This window comes from Magnolia sinica, chromosome 2 (assembly GCF_029962835.1).
Source record: "Magnolia sinica isolate HGM2019 chromosome 2, MsV1, whole genome shotgun sequence".
Taxonomy (NCBI): domain Eukaryota; kingdom Viridiplantae; phylum Streptophyta; class Magnoliopsida; order Magnoliales; family Magnoliaceae; genus Magnolia; species Magnolia sinica.
The window spans coordinates 112,511,493-112,522,045 of record NC_080574.1 but is presented as its reverse complement, the minus strand read 5'-3'; positions in this window follow the sequence as shown (position 1 = coordinate 112,522,045).

Here is a 10,553-nt window from a genome sequence, read left to right as displayed (position 1 = left end):
ATGACTGGTAGAAGGTCATTCACGACTAGTCGTGAGCCCTCCACGACTAGTCGTGACCAACCGACGATTGGTCGTGAGGTACCAAGTTTGGTTGCTAGAGTTTGAGTCGAAGGTGCACAACAGGTCGTGAAAAGGTCGAGCACTGTTCACACGACCGGTCAAGAAGACTCCAGGACTGGTCGTAGCTCAACCAAAAAATTCTGAAAAATTGCAACAACTTAGGACTGGTCCTGAAATTTCTTAGACTGATCGAGCCAGTTCTAGGACTAGTCGAATAGGGTCCAGGACTAGTCTTAGAACAGACCAAATTCATATAAAAAGTTTTAATATGAATTATGTATACAAAATGACCTACCCTAAGGTCAATTTAAGGTCAATCATACCTAAAAAGTGAGATATGAACATCGAGAATTCATATAATAGTTGACCTTTGAAGATTGTAAAGCTTGGGATCTCTATACTTGATGTAGCATTGAATTTGAGATCTTCTAGAGCTTGAATTACACTTCATTTTGAGTTGTACACTAACTCGAGTCTTTGAACAAGATCACTTCTTTCGTTGTAGCTTGTACTTGCATTTCTTGAAATGGTTTGAAGTAAATCTTCGTTCTTGACTTGAAGCAACGTGTTTGGAGAGGTGATGCAATGTCTTAATCATATATACCAATGAGCTACATAAGACATAGATTACACAAGACATAGATTGATGTTTTGACACCACAAAATTTGACAACTAAAGGAGCATAAAACCATAGCATTTACAAATTTTGACAGATTTAAGAGTGGAATTTGGGAAAAAGCAATTTCTCTACATTTCAACTCAAAATTTAGAATTAATTAGTCTAGAGTAACCTCAATTAGAATTCAAATGGAACCTTGAGAAATCAACTCACCACAATAACTTACATTGACCCAACTCAACTCCAAACTATGTCCAAACTCGACAAGGTGGATCGGAATGGAGTGTTTGAAAAAACTCTAATTCCCTAGTTGATAACTTGGCCTTAACTTAGAAGTAACTCGGTTTAAAGCTTGGACTACATTAGATCAAAACTTGAGCTACCAAGACTAGTTACTACTGCCAGACCAAACAAAAAAAAATAATCATTTTCTACATTACACACAAAACGCAACTCACTAAGTTAACTAACCCGAAATGCCTGAACTCAAATCCACCTGATTTGGTGATATCCCGAGTTCTCTTAACTCTACTTTTCAAACCCAACTAGTTGATGTAACTAAAGCAAAATATATTGAACCAGCTCGGGACTGGTCCAGGTCTAGGTGCTCAACTCACTGAGTTGAAGCAAGAGCAACTCGACAACCTAAAAGAAAAATAGAAAACTTGGTTCAACTTATTAACTCATTGACTTGCCGGGTCACAAATCAAATCCAACAAGTCTTTCCAAACATCTGAATAGAACTCAGAACAAGACATGTAAACTCACCTCCACAAACATCCCCAAAACTCAACAAAGTCAACATCTGGCCAAGTTAATCCATCAGTAAGTCAAGACTCGGCTCTTTATCTCTTCCTCTCTTTGTAATCTAGAGAGGACTCATGCTTGAGAAAACATACCCCAACTCGACTCAAACCTGACACCACAACGCAACAAAGAGCATGACTCAACAGATGACTCCAACGAGTTAGCTCGGTGTAACACAAACCTACCCGCTCTCTCTCTCTATCTCTCTCTCTCTTCTAAAATTTAGGGTTTCGAAAGGGATTGTTTTGGGAGAAAAAGAGGCTATTTATAGCCCTTCAGATACTCCAGAGACTTCGGGAACTAAACATGAGATTAGTTACGCACTAATTTGCACTCGATTTCGTTTTCTAGTTACAGATTGACTTATGATCGTTATTAACTTCTAATGTGAATTGTTGCTCGATTTTGGGTGGTGAATATTGATCTCTTGGCCCACCATATAGTTGCTTTAGATTAGAGATTGGGTCTCAACAATGATAAAACAAATCTTTGTCTGAACAAAGAAGATGACCAGCTTGCTAATGAGATATTTAGATTGGACCATTATCTTCCTACCTAGTGATCATAGATGGACCATATTAATTAGGAAGAACTCATGGACCCCCGAACTCAATGGATCAAATGCATTCTCCCACAACAAACTTAAAATAGAAGAATATTCTGCATATTTGGTTCTTCCATAGACATAGCTAGTAACCCGCGTGATTAAAAATAGAAGGTTGGGATATTCTCCCATGAATAGGTAAGATGAACCGAGAGGAATCCTCTAGGATCGCCAACTTGGCAGTGAAACGGTTTTATTTTTCAAAAAATTTCTCCTGCACAGATCTGCTTACGAGTGAGATTGTGCACTCATACGTGCGTACCAGCGAGTGAAACCTAAGGATTTTGGTCGAAATTCACTCCACGTGATAGACAGTTCAGATTGTTAAGGCCATAATGATGGTGGGTCACCAGCATAACAAACAGACATTATCTGTTCGAACAACGGCTGGGTGGAATAGAAGAAGAAGAATTTGCTTCTTCGGGTGATGTCGGGTTAAATACTATTTGACTGGAATTCCAATTCGATGCATAGCGGTTGTGCACATGCCATGTATTCGCAACTCTAATGCAGGTTCCATAGTGATGCGTGATCTAATTCACTCCATCCAACTGTTTCTACTACTCTTAAGAGGACATTAGTCCAAAGATAGGGTAGTCCATAGCTCAAGTGGGCCATAGTTCGATGATCTTGCCTTATTTATGGATATTTATCAATCCAACGGTCATATTGCTCCTAATATGAACGTAACGTGCTTGATGATCTGCCAGGTTATCGTTTTATTATTCATGATCGTGATTATGATGCATGGTATCACAAGTTTGGTCAGGGATCACTTCTTCCCCCTCTATATGATCCTTGTCAGCATCATCAATATGTAGGTGGTCTGGTGATAGCTCATCTCATGGAGCAACATCGACTGGAGTAATGAGAGAAAGGAGATGACGATGATTATGTTGGTGACCTGTGAGCCCTTTTTTTCTTGGATTTTCTGCCTTTTGCTTTGTTTGGGTGGCCTATGTCAGCTTGTAAGACCCAAATTTAGTGGTTTCTCTGCTTTTGTATGCTTCTGATGGCTTTTTATTAATGAATTGTGCTCTTTCGCTTCACCACTATATCTTCTTGATGACTTTTCCTTGTAATTTGATGCTTATGAATGGCTTGAATGTTTTTGAATGGCTTGGATCATATTTTGTTAGTTTTGATTACCAACTGGTTTTCGATTGAGGGTTGGGGCATTGTTAACCTCCTTGATGCTTAATCTCGATGATTTATTGACTTTGAATGCTTTGAATCATAATTCAGGTGCTCTTGGACGGTTTAGAGTGTGTTTTCCTTGTATTCAATAGTCCAGATCATGGGTGGCCCATTTTGACAAGGGGTAGGCCAGTTTTGAGCTTACTTGTGCATTTTCTGGACAAAATCTTCATAATCTGGTGCTAAGGGAAGGATTTGGACGGTCTAGATTGCATTTTAAGCAAATATGGAGTGTTTTGGAGGTACCAGTGGATGCCTGTGCATTGTTCACTAATGTGGCTCTGCCATTTCACATACCATGGGGCCCATCTGTTCACAACCCCAAGTGCAGGGTCGTGATGTTGTAATAACTCAATGAGAACAAGGTCGAATCCACAGGGAATGGGAAACGTGGTCTAGAATTAATCTAAGTCTAACTTGGTTAGTCTGGGTTTTTAATCTAGCGAGATAAAAGGAGTTTTGAATAGTAAAGATAAAAGACTAAGGATCCATGAATCCACCAATAGCAATGTCAATATTAATTTATTTGATTCAATGATAACTAAATTGGAATCGAAGTCCTATCCTATCCAATTGGATGATGGAACGGTTAAAATAGAATCTGAACCTTCATTGGATTAGTTCCCAAATATTAGTCTAATTGTAATGATGGTAGGGAATCCAATCATCCACCATGCCCAGGAGACAATGATGAGCAAGGACTTATACACATCACGTAATTTAAAATAAGTAAGAAGATATTCAAAGTTCTCATAACATTTACTGTAATTGGAGTCACAATAAACCATAGAAAACTGAAAATATTCCTTAAATCAAACTAGAAATTAATAAAGTTCAATATAAACTTGCATCAAAGTATAAACTATAGGTTTTATCCCATAGCCTTAGCTAAGAGATTAGACTAACAAGACTAACATCCTATAAGAAAAATAAAAAGATCAACTAGAACCCATGAATAAATTGAAGTGGAAGAACGTTGTCGGCGCTCCACATAGGCATTATCTCCCTTTCCAAACTCTAGAAGATGCTTTAGAACATCTTAGGGACTCCTATTTATAGTTTTGGAACTCCAACTTTTGCACCAACTTGGAGATTTCACAAACTGACTTTGGATTTATGCAACAGAGTTACGCTTTGGTCGAACCGAAGTTGAGTTCAAATTGAGATTTAATTCTGTCTTCAACGGTTACTCCATTTCGGTCACATCGGATTGAATTAACTCTTTCAGTGCTGGAGCTTTTTGTGCACTTTTAGTCTCACTGAATCCTTCCTTTGGTCGAATAGAATTTAGTTTCGGTCGGACTGAATTATCCTTCGGTCGAATCGAATTAGCCCTCAATTTCATCTTTGGTTGCCGGACTGTTTTGTGTGATTTCGGTCGGACCGAACTGGACTGTTTTTTTGTTGTGGACTTTGTAATCTTTCCAGTTCTTTCTTCTTCCTTTGCACTTCGTTTTCTTAGATCTTTGGCATGTGAATTCTTCATTAATGACTTTCAAATCTCTAAATCTTCGTTGCCTTCTGTTGAGATCTAAATGCATCCTTTTAAGCACATTTTCATCATAAGCTTTCGAATCACCTCGCATGACAAAAACGTATATAATTAAATCAAATTATCAATTAAATGCTAACAAAACTAATGTAATTGAATGGTTAAATATGCAATATTTGAGTCTGTACACACCCCCAACCAGCATTTTGCTAGTCCCAAGCAAAATATGCAAAAGATATTTCAAAAACTAAGGAATAATTTCAATAAGCTCAAGCGATTCTAAAAACAATCCAGATTATAAAAAAATATAAAATAGATTAACTTTGAGAAGTACTTTCTCATAAACTCTAGTACTTGGTAACTTTCCTAATCAAGTTCAAAGCATTAATCATACAATTAGAACAATCTTAAACATTGAGTTCCATGGGTGCATAGTGAAGTCTAGACTTATCACAATTAAATGTTCAATTCTCTATTTTCATGATAAAATTAATAATCAAAAGTGCATTCAGGATAACTAAAACCTAAACTAAAACTTGTATTACAATTCAACATTTTATTCTTCCAACTTTTGATTTTTCCATTAATGGCTTTCACACTATGTTCACTCTTTTTGTTCTTTTTATCTTTCATAACAATCTTTTCAATGAATTTTGATAGGTAGCCCTTTTTTACGATAACTATTTTTTTAGTTGGGTATTACTTTTTATTTCTTTTCAATTCTTTCATTGAACATAATGGACAAGTGTCCCAGGTTAGTTCCTACCATGCTTAATAATCATCAAGTTAATAATTCAATATCAAACTAAAACTTTAATGTGTAAGTTAAATGTGACATGTGAAATTATGACTCAATCAATGTTTAAAAACTTCTAATTATAAATTAATAACTCAAACTTAACTTTGAAATCTACTAAGTAACTAAAATTCAGATTTCAACAATTCTCAATAATAAGTATCTTATCATTCTAATCTCTAGATTATATTCAAAATCATTTGAATTCATAGAAAATCTCAAGATTTTTGAAGAATTTTAGCAAAAAATTAGTATAATTTTGCTCAAATTCTCAAATTGGAAGAATTTCAGAAGGAAACCTACCCCCAACATAAAATCCATATTGTCCTCAATGTATAAATATATCCAATAAGAGAAAAATTGAGAGCAATGAAAAATAAAGGGAAGTAGATGAAAAAGTACCTGGAAGGTGACAGACAGATGGGATGGTGTGATTTTCTTTTCAAAAGATGTTCCAGTAACTAAACTAAGCCTAATAAAACAAACCAATCCTAGAAAAGCAATAAATTCCTAATCATAAACTAGGAAAGCAAGGGAAAACTGCTCAATCATGTAGTAAGGTTCCTCCTCTGTCCAACATCTCAACAAATTTCTCAGTCGATTTCTCAACAAGATCATTTAAAAGCCATTTTTGTAGTAGGCTTGGTTGCCTTAGAGTATGAATGTCCAAAGAAATTTATGAACCTCAGTAAAAATCATCATTTAATCCCGTGGGGTATCCAAAGTATATACGATTCACCTGTGATAGAAAAAATTTCACTGTTAGTACACCATGGTGAATTAAAGACTACAAGTAGGTGAAATTAAGAGAAATTCTCATTAGGTAGTGTAGTCTCAACACATTCTGAAGTTTCAAACTTTGGTTCAATTTTTAGTTCCTCCTCCTTTAATGATAAACATTCTAAATGTGTGGATAGTGGGGCTTCATAATAATGATTCCCTCGGTCAGTTTCAACTACCGATGTATTGTCTCGCAAAGCATTCACTATGTCTTGTATCATAGGATCGTTTGAATCTGCAAAGTGTGCCAAGCAAACTTCTAAAGAGTTAAGACATTAAGTTGAAAGGGACTCATCCTCCACATTGAGGTCTATGGTGATATGCCCAAGTACTCCTTCATCATCTTTAAAAATAGAGGGGAGCACACTCTCTTGCTCTTCATTTCGGTGAGAGTAAATCATCATCGGATACATCTCGCCTTGTCCTGCATAGATAGATTGAGGATTAGTAGGCGAAGATTTAATGTGAAGATTTGGTGCTTTTTAAGGTCGATCTACTCTCAGAATGCCTTGGTGTTTTGCTTAATTGCTGAGATCTTATTTTTAGGCTGACGCCAATCTTCCACTACACTGCATTTTGAGGTGCTTGGCTAAGTTTCTTAGAGGAGGAGCATTGTATCCATAGTGTTGGTTGAAATCTTTCATGGGTTAACAAACTGTGCACTAGGACACACACAGGTCTTGCATGACTATTGGGCGTTTCTCTAGGTATTTTTATTTCATTACTTTGTATGCTGCTTTGCTTGTTATCCATGCATTGATTTCAGATTCTCTGACTTGACATATTTGGCTCTGGGAACGTCTATCGATGGAGATTCCGATGTCTTATCTCGGGTCAGATTGTGCAAATAACTTACATCACATCATAGAGGATTCACCTCGTACTGCCGGGATGAGCGAGCCCATGTACAGGCATATGTTTTTTCTAGTTGCGGAGTTGGGAGGTTTCCTAGGTACCATCTTGGCTGAAACTTTCTCTAGTGCCTTGTAGTGCTCGTCATCGCTCCCTCGTTCTAGTAAGCCTTCAGTCCCTTTGTTCATATCATCCCATCCGATTCTTGCGTTAGTTTGGGTATCGACAGGATATTCCCCCATTTGTATTCTCTGATTTCAGCCATCATTCCTATTCTCAGCTCATTGTTGATCTTTAAACTAAGGCAGAGGCTCGCTGGATTGGTTGCCTTATTGTTGACATGATTGGATTCGAGTGTTGAGGCATTCCGATGACTAATGCCCCTTGCTTGTGCTGGGTAGTTGAGTAGTCTCCATTTCATCGCCTTCCTAGCTAACATCAGACTGAGGAGGAGGACGAGTTGGACATTTTGGGCAATGTAAGGTCTTCCACTGGCTCCTTTAAGCCCTTTGAGGCACGTCCCTTCATTGATCCCGACTTCCTGTTAGCCACTCATGGTCATTGTTCAATTCAAAAATTCCCTATGATAAATGAAATCGTAGGGCTACCTGAGTCTTTATATTTTGAGGGAGCGTTTTGCTTGATAATTATGCTCCCTTGTTTTGTAAAAAAGGCCTTCTTTTGAACATTTAATTTGCATTTAACTGTGCAAAGGTCTTTAAGAAACTTGGCACATGAGGAAATTTGTTTAATTACATCTGATAAGGGAATGTTGATTTTTACTTGTAGGAAAAGATGTCCTAATTCTCTAATGGCCGTTTTAATGAGACTAGTCGTTGGAGAAACAGGGCCATGGGCTTGTGTTCACTCACCGACTCTTTGTCTTATGGAGTTGGGCTTGGTCCATCAACCTTGTTAGATTCTTCCAAATCCTTACGCGTGTTGGCCTTCATCGGTATCGTCTTGTCTATTTTCTTACCACTTTTAAAAGTGGTGATGGTTTTGTCATATTCCACATGTGGGTTAGGAGGATTTGAATCACTTCATATTGCCCTTTTGGGTTAGGCTGAGGTGGGGCTGAAAAGGTCCCTTTCTCCCTAAGAGTTAAGTGTGATTCAATCCTTGAAACCGACGTTTTAAGATCAGTTATAGCCTTCATCGTAGTTTGATTGAATTGCATTTACCCATACATAAATACTTGTAGCATATCCTCAAGGGTCCTCTTTTGTAGTTGCACTCGTGATGTAGGGGAAGGTCCTTGAGAAGTGCTTGCATTAGCATTTGGCCTGTTTCTCCAACCAAAGTTGGGATGATTCTGCCAATTAGGACTGTACGTGTTAGAGTTGGTAAGCATTTATGGTGTTCACTTGAGCTTGCAACATATCTTGAAAAGCTGGGATTAGAGGACAATCCTTTGTAAGGTGTGCATCACTCTCGCATATGCCACATGCACTTTCCACAACCACATTAGTAGGTTGGATCATTTCCACCTTCCTTAGTTCTATGGCCTCAACTTTTCGAGTGAGGCCCACAATCTTTGTATTCACATCCTCCTCCTTCTTGAGGACATACATTCCCCCTTTTCTTGAGGGTTGGGATTGGGATTACTTGGTTTGTTAGTGGTGTCCCATGATTGTGCATTTTTAGCCAACCTATTAAGGTAATCCCACGCCTTCTCTGGGTTCATTGTCATGAACTCGCCATTGCATATCATCTTAACAAATTGGTTGATAGTCCATCATAGAAGAAATTGATTACTCACCAAATCTCATAATCGTGGTGTCGGCATGCGAGTAACAGGTCCTTGAATCTCTCCTAACGTTGGAAGAATATCTCATCTTCCTTTTGGGAGAAGTTCATGATGGCAGGCCTTAGGGTTTAGTTTTGTGGACTGAGAAGAACTTTTAAAGGAATTCCCAGGTCATCTCAGCCAACGTGCCGATGGATCACGGTCTCAGTGAATGGAGACATGACTTGGCCCTCTCCTTTAGAGAGAAGGGAAATAGCTTAAGTCTAATAATGTCTTGAGAGACATTGTTGTAATGTAAAGTCGCCACAATCTCATCGAATTCCTTGAGATGTAGGTACGGGCTTTCTAAGTCAAGTCCGTGAAATTTAGAAAGAGGTTAGATCACTCTCGGTTTGAAATCCAGGTTACCTACATTGACCGAAAAAATTATACAAGATGGTGTGGTTGTTCTTGCAGGTTGAAGGTAATCTCTTAAAGTTCTGACCAGGGGACTGTAGTGTACTTTGTTTTCATCATGCACCATCCTAGCTGTGTTGCATTCTAAGGTCGATCCATAGGGAAGTTGGTAAGAATATATTACGAGTTTAATCTTATAACACGGTTGGTCTGGATGTTTAATCCAGTAGATTAAAGTTGTTAAAACAATGATAAAAAGGACCAAGGATCTAGGAATCCCCAATCAATAGACTTTGAATTCAATTCATCTTTTCGAGTTGATAATCAACCAGAACTGCTTCAAATCCATTTTAATCGAAAGATAACACATTAATATCAATAAAAAACATCTAATATAGATTAAAATTATGAATGGCTTGATCTATCATGAAGATCTAGGTAATCACATCACAGGAAATTGAAAGCATTTAATGTACCCGAATGCGACAATAGATAAAGTAACTTTACAGATTGATTCCTTCCCCAATATCGAGATTTAATCACATCCAATCACAATTCAACATAAAAACCTTAACTTTTATTGAAGAAACAAATTAAACATTAAATATCCATCAAAAGGTTCATCCCTTAGCCTTACCTAAGAGATTAGCCAATCAAAGATATGATTGAACTAAAATTAAAAAAAGAAAACATAAAAATTGAATGAAACCAAAGTATTGTAGAAGGAGGACTCCACAAAAGCTCCACAACTCCTTGCTCTATCCTTTTTACCCTAATCCATACCTATGAAGGCCTATAACACCTCTTTAAATAGGAAAACTCCGCACTGACTTTTAACCGACTTCAATTTTTACACTTTTGTTACGCTTTGGCTACAGCTGACTGTAGCCTTTGGTCACACTGAGTTAGTGATTGGTTCCAGCTGAATTTCTCTAATTTCTATGTAAAGTCTCTATCTCCCTCAGTTCACACTGAACTCCCCTTTCGGTGGCACCGAACTGGGCTTCGGTTGCACTTAAAGTCGAGCCAAATTATGTCTGAAAATCACAGTTTGTTACTGAATTGTTATGTGCACATTCAGTCAAACCGAACCAACCTTAGGTGGGACTGAAAGTTTGTTATTTCTGCTATTTACACTGTGTGATTTTCAATCTTTTTTCCACCTTTTGTACTTAGTTTTCTTGGGTCTTTGGCATGTG